At 38.0% G+C, this 21,034-nt stretch overlaps 1 protein-coding gene across 3 annotated transcripts in view; it reads left to right on the top strand.

The window, feature by feature from the left end:
• Window positions 1-21,034, top strand: part of THADA (THADA armadillo repeat containing) — a 372,355-nt gene that overhangs the window by 199,990 nt on the left and 151,331 nt on the right. The gene's annotated exons all lie outside the window — the stretch shown is intronic.

Here is a 21,034-nt window from a genome sequence, read left to right as displayed (position 1 = left end):
TAGCCGCTTGAGCTACAGGCATCACCCTCTACCTCTTCCTTAACCCACTGCAGTAACCTCTCCTTTCACCACCTCACTAAACTGTACTGACAAACGTGAAATACAAATGACTCCTAGTTACAAAAGCTATCAGGGCTTCTTCTTTCCTGATGTTTCTCTGGACTTTGACACTATTGCAAACTCCTTTCTTTTGGGGCTCTTTCTTCTGGGACTTCCTCTGGCCAATGTTTCTTTTTCCACTTGGAGGGCTTGCTTCCTCTTGCTGCCTCTTTGAACATTGGTGCACCTGGTTTTCCTGCCCTCAGCCCTTTTCTTTTTCACTTTACATGCTGTTTCCACTCAGGGTTGCCACTCAATGCACACTGAGTCAGTCATGAATCGAGAACTTGCAGAGAATTATAGGTTTAGCTTTATAGTGGACATGTCCTTTTTCCTGTCCCACAAACAATGTCAAGAATTTCAGTTACCTCTGCACGCCCAAGTTTGAGTAACCCTCTTTTAAGGTCTAGTACAATGTCTGAAATCACACTCCGCCTGGCTAGCTTAAAAGGGGACATGTCAGAATCAGGATTCCCAGGTATCCTGCATACCCAATAACAAAGGAGCATTGGATTGAAAAATCACTGACTTCTGAAAGATATCCACTAAGTTTGAAATTACTTGCTTTACTTCTTAAATTATCATCACTTTGAACTAGTGAGTGGCAGGTGTTGGTACCTTTCTTTAGAGATGGAAAAGCCAAGGCCCAGAAAGAGTAAACATATAATGTGTCCTTGGCTCGGCACCTGTAGCTCAGCAGCTAGGGCACCAGCCACATACATTAGAACTGGCGAGTTCGAATCCAGCCTGGGCCTGCCAAACAACGACAACTACAACCAAAAAACCTGCATGGAGGGCACAAGGAGGGTTAAGACATAGCCCCTGAGGTTTTTTGCATCAGGGAGAATTCCTGGTCTGGGACATTTGTGCTCTGACTGCCAGTCCCCAAGAGATGCTACATTTCTCCCTACTGTATAGATGAAAACTCTAAGTCCTACAGGTAAGCTTAGTTCAGCTTTAGTCTAAACAACTGCAAAATTAAAATTAGACTTGGCCACATTAGATTTTTCTGTTCAGTTGCTACCATGTCCAGAGCATTAACAAAATATGTATTTGTGTGAAAGGTGCTACTGTGTAAATAAGGCTTCTCCTTTTTGGTTATTACAATCATACATGGACGGGCCATGTGTTTTGGTAGACACTGTGGAAATGTATTTAGGTAGCCAAGGAAAACTTAATTGTTACTGAAGCACATGTCACACAGACAAGAAAATAATTTACAAAGCAGTGGGCAGAAAATATTTTTCAAACATAATCTGTCCTTTTGGGTGATGAGTGAGTCGTATTGGTTTGTTTCTTGCTTGACTGTTTATTCAGTTTTTTTCCCCAGGAGTATCCCTTTTTCCTATAAAACCAAAGTTTAAGGCTCAGCATCTTTTTTGGTTTGGATAAAATGAAAAGTAAAATTCAGTAGTAGTGCACTCTATTTTAGAGAATAGTAGCACTATTCTGCCAGTAGTACTAATTGTAACGTGTGTAAGTTGAGTTAAGAGAAACTTAAATGTAATTCATATTTTCTAGCTGAGCTCCAGTGTCATATAATTAGTATAATTCAATCACTTCTTACCCCCCCCTTTTTTTTCCTGCATGATTTAAGACATCAGAATTTAATTCATAGTCAGAAAGAAAACTGGACTTAGGAAAAACTTGAAAAGACTAGAGAGGGATTTGCATTCTGCTGCATGGTTGAACACATCCCTAAGTAGCAGCTTTAGAATGCTGTGTCCTGATAGAATTCCCCATTGAAATCCGGCCAACAGAGCAGTTTCCTTGTGTCCTCCTCCTTGCCTGAACCACTAAACTGTCACGAGGGCCCTAGATGTAGACCTAGGGAGCTCCTCAGGATTACTACACAATCTGACAGAAGAGAACTAGAATCGCTGAGCAATCCATGATCTGGTATTCTCTTGCCTCAGCCTCCCAAGTAGCTGGGAGTGCAGGCGCCCGCCACCACGTCTGGCTATTTTTTTTGTTGCAGTTGTCATTGTTGTTTAACAGGCCCAGGCTGAGCACAGGTGGACTTTAATTCTTTTAGTATATGGTTTTAAACTCTTCCAGCATGAACATCTCAGAGAGAGGTGAATTACTTTATTATTTTTCCCATAGTATGCATTGTTTAAATTTCTTGGGTTTTGATTTGACAGGAAGATAAATAGAAGACATTAGGGAGAAGATGCAGAACTTGAAACAAAGGCAGAAAGCGAGTTGTCACCATCCGAGGATTGCAGCGACTTTTTTCCCATCACGATTTGCTCCTGTGCTTTCAATGAAACGGGGCGTCCTATTTTCCATTTACCTCTCCCCTGTCAGGAAAAGACTTGCAGGTCTTTTTACAGCTTTGACTCTTCTTTACCCCTTCTAGATGTAGTTCCATTTCCGTTCCAAGATGAAAGCTTGTCTTTGTCCCCTCCCAGAATAGTTCCAGGCAGCAGAACACAGTGAATCCTTCCAGATAAAAGACCCTACTGATAAAATGCCAGATTGTTATCAGAGAAGTAAAGTGAAGGGAGTCAAGTCCCTACCATTAATTACCTGGTTACAACTTTGTTTATATCCTGTTCATTTGGGGCATGTTTTCTTTGGACAGTTTCTTGTCTGTGTTCTGAACTGCAGTCTGAAGTTTGTAAAAATCTCAAAGGTCAGGGAATAGTGGGTTCCTTATTTTCTGAAAGGTTTAATGACGAGGAAGAGAAGATCAAAGTTTCTATCTTCCATCTGGAAGGAATGCTTCGTTTTGGCAGGTCATTCCTCATCTCAAGCATACAAACCCTAGTGTGTTGAATAAACTCTGACTTTGAATACTTAGCCAAGAAGTTACCTGGAAATAGAATGATATTTATCTCTGTGAAGCCAGGCATATCAACCAATGAATGACTAGATACCCAGACATTAACACTATAGTCCAGTTGGATCTAAAATAAAACTACTTGGTAAATGTAATAGATACCACTGAACTATGCACTTAAAAATTGTTAAATGGTAAATTTTACATTCTGTGTATTTTATCACAACAAAAATGGATAAATAATACTTGCTTCCTGATAGCTCTATTACTTCCTTGACAGTTGGAAATACGTCTGCAGTTCACCCCAGAATCCGAGGGTTCCATATCTGCGGATTCAACCAACTGTGGATAGAAACTATTAGGGTAGGAGGGACAATAAAAAACAATGCAACATTAAAAAATAATACAAATAAAACGATATGATATTTCAACTTTTTTTTTTTTTTAGACAGAGTCTCAAGCTGTTGCCCTAGGTAGAGTACTGAGGCAGCGTCATAGCTCATAGCAACCTCCAAGGGCTCAAGTTCCTCAGTTTTTTCTATTTTTAGTGGGGACAGGGTTTTGCTTTTTGCTCAGGCTGGTCTTGAACTCGTGAGCTCAAGCAATCCACCTGCCTCGGCCTCCCAGAGTGCTGGGAATTACAAGTGTGAGCCATCACACCTGGCTGTATTTCAGCTATTTATATAACATTTACATTGTATTAAGTACTGTAAGTAATCTAGAGATTTAAAGTATATAGGAGGATGAACATAGGTTATATTCAAATACTACTCTAATTTATATCAGAGACTTGAGCAGTGGGTCCTAGAACCCAAGGATACGAAAGGATGGCTGTATTGTGTTGTTCAGAGGCATGGTCTGCATTATTTTGAATGCGATTGCTGGTGCATGTAAGGCCATTATCCTTTTAAGAACTGTGGCATTGTTAATATAGGATACCTTAATGAACACACTCTCCTTCCACAAATAAACCAAAAGAGTGAGGAATGGGGTCTCTTGATGACTGAAATAGTAGTATTTATCACTTTGATTACCAAATAGAGGCATTGAAATGCTCCATGACTAGAAGTAGTATTAGGTAAGTTAACTTCATCTGTGATACCTGGCAGCCATCAAGAGACCAAGCACATCTTTCTTCACCATATGAAATTCATATCTGACTTTATGTTGCCCTATTAGGTTCTGTCTACAATGCAACCAATCTTTGCTAATGAGATCCTGATTTACGATTCAGCCAGTCTGCTCAGTTTCACTGGTAATGGGAGATACTGAGGACTAACCTGTTGAATTTTTCTCAGTAAGCCAAGAAACTTCTCAGACCCTGCAAAAGTTACATGATGACATAGCTGTCATATGAATTTTAGTATAGAAAGAAGGAAAGAAGAGAAAGAGAGAAAGAAAATATCTGTATTCCTAATCATGAAACTTTTCTCTTATTAACCCGAATGTTCTGAACTCAGAACTCTACCAAAAGATGTTTGTTTTCACCCTGAGGTGTGTGTTTATGACTTCGTGAGCTCGTTCCTGTTACGCTTTAAAGGTAGGTAGTTGTGAGCCATTTATCATGATTTGAGCATACTTTCCATATACTGTATTTAAATTTCGTGTTTTCTTTAGAAAAGACTAAAAATACATGAATTTAGGAAGAAGTTAAGGTAAATTTAAAACATACAAAAGCTCACTTTGCATGAAAGCCGATAAAAAACAAGCCCTGACATGATTGCAAGAGGGACTTCACCTAACAATTGCAATCAGTGTAACCTGGCTTATCGTACCCTCAATGAATCCCCAACAATAAAAAAAAAAAAAAACCCAAATACCCTGAAACAAACAAACAAATAAAATCCCATATACAAAAAAAAAAAAAAAAAACAACAAGCCCTGACCCTCATAGGTAAGGTAAATTGGAATTTAAAATATATGTATTCTTTAGGAAATAAAGGCTTTGCCAGAAATGACATAGATGGTTAAAGGAATCTGGTGTGAAAGGCGTATCTTTTAAAAAGTAAGTTTTTTTTTTTGCTTTCTTCTTGAGTAATGGTTTTGTCAGAATAACCATTTGAATAATAAATGAAATGCTTTGATGTGTATAGGGGAGTAGAGAGGTTTTCTGTGCCTTGTACGAACTGGTGATACAGATTATCAACTAAATGATACCAAATTCCACCAGGATCCAAATATTAGCGCATGTAGCCAAAGCCATAGAAATCTGCTTATGAAATCATGAAAGCGAACGGAAATGATCCAGATTGTTTAATTTTCTTTTGAAATGTTATATTTATTAGATTCTTAGCACCCAAAAGTTAAACAGTATTGAATATCATGCATAACACTTTATTTTTAATCTTAGGTTGAAAGTTATGTCCTTGGCATGATTGAAGAATGACTCATACATTTTGCACTGACTCTGTTATTACTGTTATTATTTTGATAGGCAAGGAAGGAAGCTGGGGAGTAAGATGATACTGAATTGAGGTAAACTTATTAATTAATTGAACTCAAACGGAAATAAAGCATGTCACTTAATGATTTTCTTGTTTCTTTTTATAGTCATGTTCCCTCTCTGTGGAGACTTTAAAAATGTTACTTAAGCTTAACATGCAGCATTACATATCTCCTGACAATTAAAATTACCAGTGGGACTTAGGTAATTTTAATGTCTCAAATCCTGCCACAGCTAAAATCTTCAGTCACATGGACATATATTCTTTATTGACATGTTCCTATCCTGAAATATATAGGAACCATGAAATTAATACATTAACCTTTAGTCACAGTCCAGGGAAGAACTGGAAGGTGATGTGATTGTCTTCATAATTAAGTAACATAATTAAATGCTAGAGGGCTTCATCTGAACAAAGATAATACTAGCACTGAAATTGTATACTTGTAACACTAGTATATTCTTAATTAGCAGCAGGGTAAGTGTGTGTAATCAGTTTTGTTTCATCTTCAACTTTGCACCTCATTCTCTTTTGTGCATTCATTTGGACTACTAAATAATAGTGTGGGAGTTTGGCTTCTGTTTTTTCAGAATTTGGGTCAATATAAACTGGTATGAGTTAAAAATTACCATTTTACTATGGAATAAGCAAACTAAAAAGGTATTTAAGATACCGGAAATCAGGCTTAATATAATCAAGATGAGGGGATCTATTTTACCTTAATAACCACATAGAAAATTATACTGTTAAATACAGATGAGTTTATTAAAGCTGCCTTAACAACTTTTGCATCACTTGGTGAACAGTTTGGGTTGTCGACTATACTTAAAATTAATAAAATTGAATTTCCTTTAATATGTGCTATATTGTTGTTTAAGCGTATGGTGGTAAAAATATCTTAGAGTTGGGGCACACTGGTTTTTGCTACCAGCACAGGCTTTGGTGTGAGACAGATTGGACTTTGAATCTCAGCTTGTCCATCACTTCCTATGTGAACTTGGGCAAGTCACTTAATCTCTCTGAGACTGGTAAAACATGTGGAAGATTTGGAACATTGTGCTGAAAATATTTTTGTTTTTTAATTCTTACAGAGTTGATTGTTAGGTTTAAAATATTTATCGATTTGACTTTTTAAGGGCACAAGGAAAAGTTAATTCTGGTTGTAAAAGTTAGAGGAAATAGCTGGGTTTGTTTAATTTGAGGAGAAGACTTGGAATATTTGGGGCATGGAGCTAGAGGCTGAAAAGGGGAAACGAGACAGATTGTATAACTTAACTTTTGTAATGTATATGAGTGGTTACTCCTTAAAAACAACTTTATTGAGGTATTAATGGACATAAATAAACTATACATGTTTAAAGTGTCCAAGCTGATAAGTTTATATACCCATAAAGCTATCGCCATTGTCAAGAGAGGGAACATATCCATCACTCTTTGTAATCCTTACCTAAACGCCCCCCCCATCACATGGTAAGGGCTGTACTGTGTTCTGTCACTGTAGATTAATTTGCATTTTCTAGAATTTTATATAAATGGCATCATACAGTATGCATTCTGTTTGGCTTTTTTACTCGGCATAATTATTTGGAAATTTAGCCATGTTGTTTACATGTATCAATAGTTCATTCTTTATTGCTGAACTGTATTCCATTATACAGATACAACACTGTTTGTTTATGTACTCACTTGATGGACATTTGTGTTATGTCCAGTTTTGGCTATCACAAATAACTTTCTAGAAACATTTGTGTGTAAGTCTTTGTATGGACTTACGCTTTCATTTCTGTAGGGTAAACACCCAGGAGTGGAGTGGATGGGCTGCAGGGTAGGTGTATGTTTCCCTTTTAAGAAATTGACAGATTGTTTTCCAAGAGGATGGTATCATTTTACATTCCTAGCACCAGACTAGCCAATACTTGGCATCCTCAGTCTTTTTAATTGTAACCTTTCTAGTAAGTATGTAGTTGTATCTCATTGGAGTTTTAATTTGAACTTCACTGATGACTAAGGATGTTGGGCATCCTTATATGTGTTTATTTGCTATCTATATATCTTCTTTTCTGAAGTGTCTGTTCAGAGCTTTGGCCTAATTTTTTTTTGTTGGGTTGTTTGTTTAATTATTCTGAATCTAGTATTTTGGACACAAGTGTTTTAGGCATAGATTTATTTATTTGCTTGGCATGTGGAACCAGAAAAATAAAATTAAGTTGCAGCAAAAACGGGATAACTAGATTTAAGAAAGTATTTTTTGACTACAGCAGTGCAAACTTGAGTATTGGAACAACCAAAAGGGGGATGTCAGACTTTCCTTGGAGGTTTTAAAAAATCAGCTGGCAATAGTCTGGGATGCTATAAAGACGTGCTGCAGTATGACTCAATTTACCTCATCGTGGTCTTCATTTGAGAAAAGACATCTTCCCTGGGGCAGGTTTATTGCTAACATCTCAATACCCCTTGCTCTTTTGTGCTATTTTTCCAGGCCAAAAAAGTACAATTTCTTGGAATTTTTCAAAACTTTCCATGTACTTTATTGTTTTTAAAAATTTGTTCTTCCTGATGTTAGCTTGAAGGGCTGCTGCAAAACATGAGGAGGGTCATTCAGGGGCATCAATGAGCTTCAGCAAGAACAAATAGCAATCTCTGCAGAGCAATCAAATTAAAAGAAATGCTCAAATTTCTCCCATCTAGCGGTCTCATGAATAGCTATTTTAGTTGATGGAATTGGGAAGATTCATTAAACCCTCTGTAGATGCAAAACGATTACAGGCGGTCTCTGAGTTACAAACATTCAACTTAGATATAACTCACACTTATGAGGAGAGGCTATCATAGTAAGTCCCCGAGTTACAGCCATCCACCAGACATATGACTCACACTTACAAATGGAAGCCATCGCTGGGAATAAGTAAATGTACCTGTTTCAGCTTACATACAAATTGAATTTAAGAACAAGCCTCCAGAACCTAGCTCGTTTGTAACTCAGGGGCTGTAACTAGATTCTAAAGAAGTTGTTCTACATGATGAAAGGAGTTGGGGTGGTGTGGCCCTCTGAAAGGAAGAGTAAGGGGCGCTTTTAATATAACATAATGGGATTTCAATATAATTAAGTGGGGGGGTCCTGTGTGTTAAAAACACTGGTCATTTGTTCTCCAACTCCACAAAGGGTCAAACTAGAAAAAATTGGCTACAAATGTAGAAAGATTGAGTGTGGTTAGTGTTAGACATAAAACTTTTATTATCAGCATCAATATTATTATAAGATTAAGCAATGGAACAAGTGAAGAGAGGTCATAAAGATATTTTAAAATAAAAAAGATAGCTATCTGCCTGGAATGTTTAAATGTCCATTATAGGATTTTGTTATTGAAAGGGATTTTAGAAATTACTTATTCTAATATCCTTTTATAGCTCAGGATATGAAAGGACATTATGTAACTTGCCTGTGGCCACATCGTTAGATACTAATATTTTAATTTGAGGATTTTTAAAAGTAGCCTCACTTAAGAGACACAAAGCAAGCCATGTAGGTATTTCTGCTTCACAGTAGATTTCACCTCACCTAAATAGTTATTTAAAACAGATGACTAGTGTGTTTTTTTCCTTAAGCCTGTGAAGATTCTGCCAGTGTGCCAACCTGTACGTGTCTCTTCTTGTCATTAAAAATGTTAAAAGATTTTTATAGGGACTTTACCTAACAATTGCAATCAGTGTAACCTGGCTTATTGTACCCTCAATGAATTCCCAACAATAAAAAAAAAAAAAAAAAAAAAAAAGATTTTTATTCTTGAGCATTTCCAACTTGTCTCTAAATATGTGTTTTGAATGACGATAGATGATGTGACCTAAGGTGATCAATATTGATATAGGACAGGTGGGGACACTGCCACAGCCTTTGTGGAACCTGTTCCAGTGTGACATGGAATGCTTCATAGACTGGTTGATGGCTGCAATCTGGGGAATGACTTGGGTCAAAGTCTTGGTAACTAATACATCTTCCTTAAAGATAATAATAGAAAGCTTTAGGCTTTGTTTGGGTAAATACTGGTTAGAGCAGGAGGAAAACACAATTAGCCTACCAATTCATTGTGTATGAGATCTGCAAACATGAATTCTATCTGTTAATTACTGGGATAAGTTGCTTTATAAAGGATTCCACATTCATTATCACAACAAAATATTTGCACAAGGCACTTTATTTGGTCGTGTTTATATTTTATTTGGTAACTAATCATTCTGTTCATGTTTCCACCAGACCATTTAGAATGGAAAGCCTCCTTATGAGGTCTGATGATTAAGTTTGCAAATGCATCCTAGAAAAAGTGCTACATACTTCATTGCTGAATACCACTGTGGTCACCTTTGAAGGACTCCCCTGGGACTCCACCTTTCATAGTAATTTTGGAGCTGTTTTTCTGGAAAGAGCTGTTGTTATATGGCATACAAAAACACATGACAGCAATAATAAATGCCACAAAGGAAGACAGTGCCACATGTTGGCACAAACACAGCTGTGAGACACTGATATACCAAGGTTGTGAACCATATTGAGTTGTTAGTGCTGCCAACATAAGCACAAGGTGGCAAATTCACGAACTTAATTATCAGACCTCGAAGGAGGACAACTCTGATGATCATTCCAGAAAAAGAGCTAAAATTACTTTGAAGAGCGGAGCAGGCACTGGCATCAGTGCATAGCTTCTTAAGCGGAGTGCTTCAAAGATGACCATAGTATATTCAGCAATGAGGTATGTAGCTCTTTTTTAAGGATGAGTTTGTGAACTAACTTCTCAGGCCTCATATATTTATATAATATCATATACTAATTTCAAGGGGTTATCTGAGTACTAAAAATAAGATAAAATGTTTGAAAGTATCATTGCTTAGCATCTCACAGACACACATGTTCCTACCTCTCCTTCCCTTTTTCCTTCCTTGGGTTTTAGTTAGCATAGGTATCAGAATCTTCTAGAAATGCAGCAGATTCTTGTCAAAAGGAAAATTAATAAAATTGTTCATGTTAAAAATATTTTATTTTAAAATTATCAGTGTATGTTGACCATTCACTTGGCGCATAGGCTGCTTAGATTTTATAAGATTATAATATCATTTCAGAGGTAATCACCTGAAAAAGTAAGTTAAATTGATCAATGAAAAATTTGCCTGGCACCTATGATTTGTTCTGCCATTCTTGGGCTAGGGTCAAGGTACTTTGAATGCCTCAATGAGAAAATTGTATATAATGTGGCAATAGAGAGCTACCATAGTTTCTAGAATATTTGAAAAGTAAAAAAAAAAAAATTTTAATGAAATTAAAATATTCCTTTCTAAACCTTACCTCCAAATATATATATATATAGTAGGGTTAAAAAGAAGACGGTAAATGCTATCTTCATGTAGTTTGACTACCTAGTCTTTTGTGAACTGAAAAATCACTCACTGTAAAAATGGAACTACTTGCTGTAAAAGTTAATGGGGTGAATTTCAACTGTATTAAATCACTTGGAGAACTTTGTCTTTGACCAGTGACCAAGACCAAAATGAGATCTAGCCCATTTAGGACTGATTTCTCAGACCCATTTGCTATCTGAAAGGAAAGGAAAGAAAAGACATATTAAGGTCAGATGTTATGCTTAGCCCCTCTAAAGCCATGTTCAGCAGCTGCCTGAAAGTGCTCATCTCTTCTTGGTTGTTCCATGCCAGAGCAGAAACATTGTGAGGGGTTTTACAATTGAGAGGAATATGCAGCTCTTTGACTCAGTCTACAAACACTGCTGCGACCCTCAGCTCCTCCCTTGCATATCTCAGCTCTAGATCCCTGAGAGTAGATCTGGAATGCTTTTCCAGCTGCTTGAGGAGACCAGTAGAGCAGACTGCGGCTCATTGATACAGGGTCAGAGAGAAAACCACAGACAGACTGGGAGGAAAGATTATGCCCAAATTTCAAACTAAATCTAGTGGTTATTTTTATTTGCTTAGGATAGTTTTATACTGTTCATATTAGATATTTTTTCACTTTTTAACACTTTATTGAAATTAATGATTCTACTTTTAAATCTCTAGGATTTCTAATGTCTTTATGTTTGTGTTGCTAGAAAGTCTTCTCCATATTTTTCCCAGAGCCAGGAAAGAATTATTGCTAAAGTATACTACATTTCAGTGCTCCAAAGAAAAATCTTCTTTCCAGCTGTCTAAAACATTTGGTTGGAATCTGAAAAATTTAGTTTAAAATTGTATTTTTTGTTAGGGCAAAAAATGATGATAGTCTTAAATGAAATTTCAGCTGAAATATAATTGTTGTGCTTCATCTCTGTGTTTTGATGTCAGCAGTAACCAAGGATTAGCATTCAGAAATCAAGCAGCTTTTCATTAATTTAAGCAGTATTTGTAATTTTGAATAACTAAAGCACACTGTTGAAAAAGCTTTTTTAAGTAGCTAACACACTGTATATTACCCCTCCCTACTGGGAAATTCCCTGGCTTTATTTCCTAGCTCTGAAAGGAATGGTGTGAATGCAAATAGCCACTGCATATTGCATGTCTGAATGCTGTGCCCAGTTCTTGTAGGGGCAAGTGAAGGGATGTCTAGGTGATGGAGGCTGATTCCCAGCGCCCAGCAGCTGCCATTTTCACAGCCTAGAATTACCAGCCTGTAACTAGTCAGCCTGAATAGAGCGTTGGTAACCAGAGGGCAGAGTAAAAGTGACCTCAAGAGGATGTGTCTTCTAAGGTTTAGACTCTGTGTGGTTGAGTCTGTCCAAAGTGGTCACATACTACAGTTTTTAGATATTCTATTGTGGCTTATTTATTTTTATTTTCTTCTTAATTTTTATTTTTTCTTAGGTTTTGCTTTTTTTCATTTCCCCTTTCAAGAATGAATATTGTGGTTTATTCTCAGCATTTCTTCATAAAAATATTTTTAAATAAATTTTAATATTAGAATTAAGTTACAAAAATAATTATTATTTGAGCTGTCTAGTAGATGTAGACAATGTAGACATTAAAACGAAACAGTTACCTGCAGTTACTTTTTTTTCCCTCATCAGATCTGGAAATGTGCAATTTTTAGCTTAGCTACTGTCTGCGGCTCTTATTCTCCCCCACTACCCAAATCAAGGATTTTAAAAAACCAAACTTAAAAAAAAAACCCGAACTTCAAAAGTCGTGAACCCATTACTCTTCCAAGAAACTTATTTGAATAAAGAAATTCATGAGCTGGGCAGAGGGCAAGATTACAGTAAATGCAACTTTTAAGTGCTAGCGGTTTGAGTTTCAGAAAAAGAGCAAGTAGTCCAGGCGGTGGTAGACCCTTGCTGTACTGAAGATTGGCATAGGGAGCATAAGGAGGGAATCCAGCAACTGCGACTATCACTGAGCTCCCCTGAAAGTGTTAGAAGGAGGCTTCAGGAATGCTATAAGAAAATCATACTTGACTTGGCGTTCGTAGCACAATGGTTAGGGCGCCAGCCACATACATCGAAGGTGGTGAGTTTGAACCCAGCCCGGGCCAACTAGACAACAGCTAAACAACTGCAACAAAAAAAAGCCGGGGGTTGTGGTGTGCGCCTATTGTCCCAGCTACTTGGGAGGCTGAGGCAAGAGAATTGCTTAAGCCCAAGAGTTGGAGGTTGCTGTGTGCTATGATGCCACGGCACTCTACCGAGGGTGACACAGTGAGACTCTGTCTCAAAAAAAAAAAAAGAATATCATACTTAGTAATCATAGGATGCATAGAAGTTTCTAATTCACTGTGTAATACTTTAAAAAAAATAGTTTCTGTCTTTTATGCATGCATACATGACCTATACATGTACATATTTTCCTATAGGCAAGATTTGAAACCAGAAAACTATGCAGTAAAAAGGAAAAAGAAATCTTTGGTGTGATAGTGCACTAGAGTCGACAGAAAACAGACTTGGTCCTAGACCTAGAGAATAAAGGCAGTGGGCCTCACGAAAGGAAGTGAATGGCCCCAAAGAAACTCAAACCTCCTCTCCTTCCAGCTCATTTAGGAGCGAGGAAGAAGGGTAGGCCTTTGTGAGTACTTGGAGCTTATTTGATTACAGGCAAGCCTCTGTTTCTTTAGCCAGTTGTTGAGACAGAGAACACTAGAGAAAAACAGACTCTGTACTGTGCATGGAGTTTTAAGTTTTCAAATTATTCCACTTACTAGATTCAATAATAATTATCATTGATCAATCACTATCTGTCTGATAGGCATGGTTTTACATGTATCATGTCATTTAAGCTTCACAACAGCCCTATGAAATAAATAATTTTTCTCATTTTATAGAAATGAAAATTTAGCAAGTTTACTGGCTTGTCTAAGGCATGGACTCGTAAGTGTCAGGACTTGAATTTAAACTTAGGTCTGCTGCATTCCTGTGTGCTCTGTGATTAAGAAGAACCTTGTTTTGGCTCCTAAGATCATTTCAGTGCAGCAAGCGTGAGGGCTACTGTGGGTAAGGAAAAAGAGAGGTACGCCTGCTTTGACAGAGCTAAATAGGCAATTTGGGAGGCAAAGGAAAGGAAATGGTTGATTTTGATCAGAGGAAGTGTAGTAAGATTGCCCAAAAAAGGGAATACCTTGGCAGAGTTCAGAGGATGAAGAGGTGTTCCCTAAGGATACAAAGGTCAAAGGACATCATTCTAGTGAGAATGAACTGGAATGTGCAGAGACACTAAGGATATAATAATGATTGGCTTGGCAGAACATACATAGAAATATTTTTTGAAAATAATACACCCTAAGAGGCCTCAGCCTACTGCATCTTACTTAACCTTCAGGGATACTCTGTAAGTTAGGGTTGTCTAAATTACTTTAGGTTGTCAGCAGATGACCATTTCCCAAGACCACATAGCCATGCTGTATGACAAACTGACCATATGGCATGACATTTTTAAGTAGGTTTAGTGAAAGATTTGAGGCTTGGGGGGATCCTGTTGTGGGGAGGAGGATCACACATAGCCTTTCTGAGTAAAGCCCAGCTCCCAAGATGCTACTCTTAAAAAAAAGTAGGAGCATCTAGAGCAAGTGGATGCTCCTTTTCATCATCAGCAGAAGTTTGGGGGCCTTTGTTTTGTACATGGTACAGTGCAGGAGGGTCTAGAAATGGGTAGAAACTTGGGGACATTAACTATGTTGGTGAGGAAGAATGAAAAGGGATATTGGCTGGATTCCTGAAATCATTCTGAGACTTCAAAGACTCTGGTTCATGTGAAATAGGGAGACTCACCCAGAGCTATTCAGTTCAAAAATACCTCCCTCACATTGCCTAATAATTTTCGCTTAGCCACTCTGGCTTGTCGGATTTAAATGATATATCACATACAAAACTTGGTTCTTAGGTGGCGCCTGTGGCTCAAAGGGGTAGGGCACCGGCCCCATATGCTGGAGGTGGCGGGTTCAAACCCAGCCCCAGCCAAAAACCACAAAAAAATAAAATAAAATAAAACTTGGTTCTTAATAAATTCTCAATAAATGTTACCTATTAACAGTGTCGTCTTTATCATTCTGCTTCACGGTCTTACTAGTTAGACGCTGGTTGGTTCTGTAGTCATTTATAGTGCGATGAGGCTGAATGTTCGGGAACGCTGGGCTTTTCCTAGGCTCTGGGGAGTTTGAGACAACTGCATTATAATGTCTTAGAAGGATTAAATTTTGTAGGTGGACAAACCTTAACTAAAATGCAGGCTTTATGCTAGTTTTATGACCCAAGGTAATTTGGGAAACTCCACTTTCCTCATTCTAAAATAGTAATAATGAGAGTGACTTTGGAATGAAGATTAATGAAGAAAATAAAATAGTATTTTCAAAGCATGTATCCGATTGTGGGCATATAGTAGTCACTTAAATCAATCTCAGCTCCCTTCCTTTTGTCTGTCTGTGTGCATTGAGGGGTAGTTTAGGTCCATGTACGTAAAAGTGCAGGCCCAGGAAAATACCTATTTCTTGACAAACCTAGGTGTTTGCTGCCTGATCCCACATAGGCACAGTTGGGCGTGATCTTCTAGAACACTCACACTCCTCTGGATGTCCTAACTACAATAGCTTGTGTTTTCTTTTCATGGTCCTGAGAATCATTGGCTGTTGTTTCTGTCCTCCACACTAGACTGTAGGTTTCTTGTAGCCTAGACAATGACTTTTCTCTTTGATTCTCTGGTACCTAAGCCCTTGTGTGCTTATGCTAGGTATTCAGTAGACATCCCTACAGGTATGAGTGGGAGAGATGGTTTTGATGTTGTCCAGCCACTTCCCTTTTGAAACCTTTTAGGAAAACGAACAGACTCTGAGGATAAATATAAGAGGGGAATGCCTAGAAAAAGCTCAGCCACCATTCTGAAAGGGAGTGAAGTCAGAGGATGATCTTGACAGAATGGTCCCTTTTTGTGTTCAGAATACTGTATTCTAAACTCTTCTGGGTTCCTGAAGTTTTAAGTATAAAGGTATATTTTGCCCTTATTTGAAGACCCTCTGTCTGCTGCAGAAAACTGTTTCACTTCTCACAGCTGCTTCCCTTTTCTACACCTGTGTCTCTCCGTGGGCACCAGTAATTTGTGATCATCAGGCTGTGTGTTCCCTCTAAGCTGGTGGTTTCCTGTACGCAGTGTTCTAGTTCTCCATTGCTGTACTAATATGAAGCAAAACACACATGTAGTGGCCACACTATGTGCTCATTAGTGTGTACGTAGGAGTGAATGGAGATTCTTGACTGGGTCTGGGAAATACTGTCCCAGAGGTTTTGGATGTGCTTCATGAACCTCCTGAAATTGTGTAGGAAATTGTGTGTATTGTTCATAAATCTTTTTCTCTTGTGAGAGAGTCCATAGTTTACATTAGATTCTGAAATGTATGCAGGATGCTAAGAATGTTAAGAAGAAAAAAAAACCTAGCAACAAAAACTCACTCATTTGGAGATTTCCCACATACTTGTAAATTACAGTTTGTTTTTTTATTAGCTGGGGGATATTTTATGTTCCCTGATTTCCAGGTGTGAGCTAGAGATTGGGACAGCCTACAAGCTCTGTCTCAAGGGTTGTGGATCTCAGTCTGGCCTGCTGCTTACACATCCTGGAAGGGCAACTTAGACTTCCTGAGCTTTATCCTATTTTTGACCTGTTAATTTAGGTTTATAATACCTTCCTGTCCTATAGGAATGTTGCATAGCAAGGAGATTATAGGGGTGCAGGCATTTTATAAACTGCTGAGGGCTATATGGTTACAGAAGGATACAAATATTACTATTACAAATGTGTCATTTCTCCTGTCACATACTGCCAAGAACATAGTAAGCAGTTAATAAATACGTGATTAAATAAACAAGGAAAGAGTTTTTTTGAATTAGAGGGATACAAGTTTGAAGACACTGGTATCTACATGTCTCGCAGATTCTGTGGAGGCCTAGAACAAAGCTAGGGCCATTGAGGAAATGATTTCCAAGGAATGTTAAGAGTCAAAATACCATTCAGCAGTGTAAACATTTGCTTCATTTTATAGAAGAAATCAAGACTTAGACAGAGGCTGTTCCACTTCTTCCAGAAGGGCTTAACTCTTCCTCTTCATTTTTAATGAAGGCCAAAAAAACAAAAACCAACCAAACAATAAAAACCTCTTTGCCTTCATATCATCAATTTGTGGTCTTCTTACTTTTTAACTTCATCCCATGGTCTTAACTTTGTTAGGGTCTGCTTAGGAGGCCTACAGTTACTAAAAAATGCTGGTTCTATATTAGACACAGGCACGGTATACCATAAAAACTTTGTATTTCCAAAGACCTTTCTTCTTGGAGTGCTCTCCAAAGATACCACATCAGAGCATTGCACATAAATAATTGCTACCACACTCACTGGACTAAGATTCAGCGAGGTTACTGTGACTTGTCCAAGTCATTAAACTCAGTGTCCAAACCAGAATGAAAATCTGGATGAATTTTCTATCCTATTAGCCACTAGATTCTAATTTTTTTCATCAGATCTCCCAGCCCCCAATAGCTGACAAAACAATAACGTGGAAATGTTTTGTTTTGTTTTGTTGCTTAGTGTTTATATCATACCTGTCATCTCCTTACTCTGCAACATTCCTATAGGACATGTTTGTGCGTGTGTGTGTGTGTATAGTCTGACAAGTAAGTTCGCAGACTTGGCACCATCTGCTTCTATTAGCAGCACTGTGCAAACACCTCAGTGAGGTTTTCATAATCTTGGTATGTCAGTATCTCACAGCTATGTTCATGTTGATGTGTGGTAGTCTCTTAATGAGTGGCATTTTTATTATTGCGTGTTTTTAATGTGCCATCACAAGCAACAACAAAGATTAAATTTCTTATTAAACTTGGCAAGAATAGAAGTGAAATCAGGGACATATTAGTCCAAGTTTGTGGTGGTAATACCATGAAGAAAACATCAGTGTACAAATATATTAAGCTTTTTTTCCGAGAGGAGAGAAAGCATTACTAATGAAAAAGAGGTCAGGGTGGCCAGTAATGAGCAGAACTGATGAAAACATGGCAAAAATTCCTTGTATTATGTATCAAAATTGTCAGCTGACTGAGAAAAGCATAGCAGACCCAGTAAACGCTGGTGGAGAAATGGTTAGAAAATCTTAATTGAAAATCTTAGCATGACTCAGATGAAAAAAAGCACCGATGAAAAAAAGCAAAGGAGAGCCAGTTTGCCAAGACCTTTTGGAGAAGGAAGGTGACATTTTGGACCATGTTATCACTGGTGATGAAACACGGATGTACCAATATGACCCTGAAACAAAGAGTCAAAGTGCAAAATAGAAGTCAGCTCGTTCTCCATGACCAAAAAAATTCCATCGGTACAATCAAGAGTCAAAATGATATTGAAAACTTTTTGTGATATCAGCGGGATTGTTCATTATGAATTTGTACCAACTGAACAGTTAACCAAGTTTACTATTTGGAAGTGCTGAAAAGACTGTGTGAAAAAGTTAGACAAAAATGACCTGAACTTTTTGCCAACAACTCTTGGCTCTTGAATCACAACAATGTACGGCTCACGTGGCATTGTCCGTGAGGGAGTTTTTAGGCAGTAAACAAAGCAGTTGTATTGAAACACCCTTCCTACTCACCTGATCTGGCCCCCGACGCCTTTTTTCTTAACCTGAAGAGAAAGGAAATATTGAAAGGAAGCTATTTTGTTGATATTCAGGACCAGGGGTGGGCCTGACAGCTTTGATGGCCATTCCAGAAAAAGAATTCCAAAATTGCTTTGAAGGGTGGATTAGACACCGACATCAGTGCACAGCTTCCCAAAAGGAGCACTTCAGAGGTGATATAGTGATGCTCAGCAATGAGATACGTAGCACTTTTCCTAGGACGAGTTCACGAACTTAATTGTCAGACCTCATATGTATAAAATTGGCTATAATCTGTTCTTAAATTTAAACAACTTTTAATAGAAAGAAGTTTGAAATTATATTTAATCATCTATGAATGGTACTTAATTAAATATTACTTTAAAAATTATCTTCTTATAATTGCATTACTCTTTTAAGGAGACATTTTGTCGTCTTAACGTGGTTGTATGTATTTGGAAAGTACCCTAACACAGGGAATCCAAAAGCAGAAAATTCTGGCACTTTGCCCATTTTCCATTCTTTCTCTTGTATGGATGCCAGATTCCTTTGGGAAATCATCATTTACAAAAAGTCAGGCGCAAAAGGAGGGGTATTCTTGAGTGTACAGTTACTGCTAATTGGAAACTAAACATCTGTAACCATGTCAGAGTTATTTGTATTTGAAAAGAAACATTTATATACAAGAGCCCTTTTGGTAACATAAAACACACTATAACACAATGTGTGTGTTGGATTGGTGGGGGACAGACAGCATGGAAGCTTCCAACAAGTGTCTATGCTGTCCTGAGGTCATTTGCTAATTACTTCTCAAAGCATTTTCAGAGTATTTTTTTGTCAAATGAAGTTTTTCCCCCTGCCACCCCACTGTAATGCCCCACAGGCCAAAGCAAACGTTTACTGCATTTGTCAATTACAGAGTGAATATTTAATACTTAAAAAGAATAAATGAGAAAAATGGTGAGTTGTCAGCACTTTGTCAAACACCAATGGGAACTCTCTGGTTACCTACTGTAACCTTTGCCCTCAGTGCCTTTCTGTAGATGATGTGAGGTGAACCCTCTCATCTTGAAACCTTCGTAGGGGAAAGAAGAAATGACAAAATGTTTTCACTTACCTTCTATCCCTTTTCTTCTTTCTCCCTACCTCCTCCCCTCCACCACTCCCATGAGGAATGCTTAGGTCGTTCTGTTTATACAGAAATTGTATCTCTGTTTTTATTGTCATTAATAAGATAAATGTTGGTGATACCTCGGATGTTAGAAATATTTTGGTTATAGACCTCTGTTCCTCTATCTGCTAAGCCTACATGGCCACGTGGCCTTAATGGGCCATAAGTTACCAGGAATTCCTTCATGGAACACTGATTAAATTTGAAAAAAGTCAACAGTCCATGTTTCTCCTATAAAATCTACCTTCTCTGATCTTCCCTATCCTTATTTTGGCATCTAAAACATTTCTGTAAGTTGAGTTATTTTTTAATTGGATGAAAGATCATGAACTCACCATATTGTACTTTTCTCTCAGTCGGTCAGTCCTGCATCTGCGAAGGCTCTCAAGTGCACAGTTTCAACAAAATGGTTGTGGCCTCTCAGGTTCTGAGTGTTTTCAAAATCTAGAGGCCCTTAGGCGACCTGCCTCCTGTTACAGAATGCCTGTGTAAAATGCCAGAATACCACATGTCCAGGGCTTTCACTTATTTAGGAACTGGCTTTTATTCTAGCTTTTTGGTATGAGTCAGGCCAGCAGTAAGGATTTGATGACTGAAGGTTATTTTTTGTTCTTTTAACAATAAATTCAGGCAATGTTTTCTGCTATTTGTGTCACTCCCCAGTGTGGCCCCACCAACTTCTCAGCTGTAACTTCCACTGTTATTTATGAACTTCTACTTCAACCATACACATCTAATCCATACCTTGAGTATTTCTGCCCTTGCTTTATACTACTGTCTGTGGATGAAATGTCTTTCTGGTTTGTCTTGGTGAACTTGAATCATGCTTGCTTCCCTGAGTTCCATCCTTCCTCCTCTGACTTCTCATAGTCATAATGTCAAGGTCACTTGCTTATCGTTTTCCTCATACTGTCTTGTACTTTCGTTCATCTTTTCAAATGCACTTCTCATCTTACCAACCAGAGTATGGGTTCCTTAAAAATAATAGTGACTGTCTTATTTTTCATGGCACATAGTATGGTGCTTTTGCTCATTTTAAGTGCCTAGTAAATAGTTGTTTGTTGTAAGTCATTTTTTGCTGCTACCTGTTCATTGTCTTACTCCCAAAGCCTATCAGATGCTGATGATGTTTTTATTTATTTTGTTTTTTAGAGACTAAGTCTCACTCTATCACTCAGGTTGGGATACAGTGGTATGATCATACATAGCTCACTGCAGCCTCCAACTCCTGGGCTCAAGAGATCCTCAAGCCTCAGCCTTCCGACTAGCTGGGACTATAGGCATGTGCCACTGTGCCTGGCAATTTTTTTTTTTTTTTTTAAGAGACAGAGTCTCACTTTGTCACCCTCAGTAGAGTGCCATGGCGTTACAGCTCACAGCAACCTCCAGCTCTTGGGCTTAGGCGATTCACTTGCCTCAGCCTCCCGAGTAGCTGGGAC

The sequence above is a fragment of the Nycticebus coucang genome, chromosome 4 (genome assembly GCF_027406575.1).
Source record: "Nycticebus coucang isolate mNycCou1 chromosome 4, mNycCou1.pri, whole genome shotgun sequence".
NCBI lineage: Eukaryota > Metazoa > Chordata > Mammalia > Primates > Lorisidae > Nycticebus > Nycticebus coucang.
This window is presented reverse-complemented; position numbering and strand designations above follow the sequence as displayed.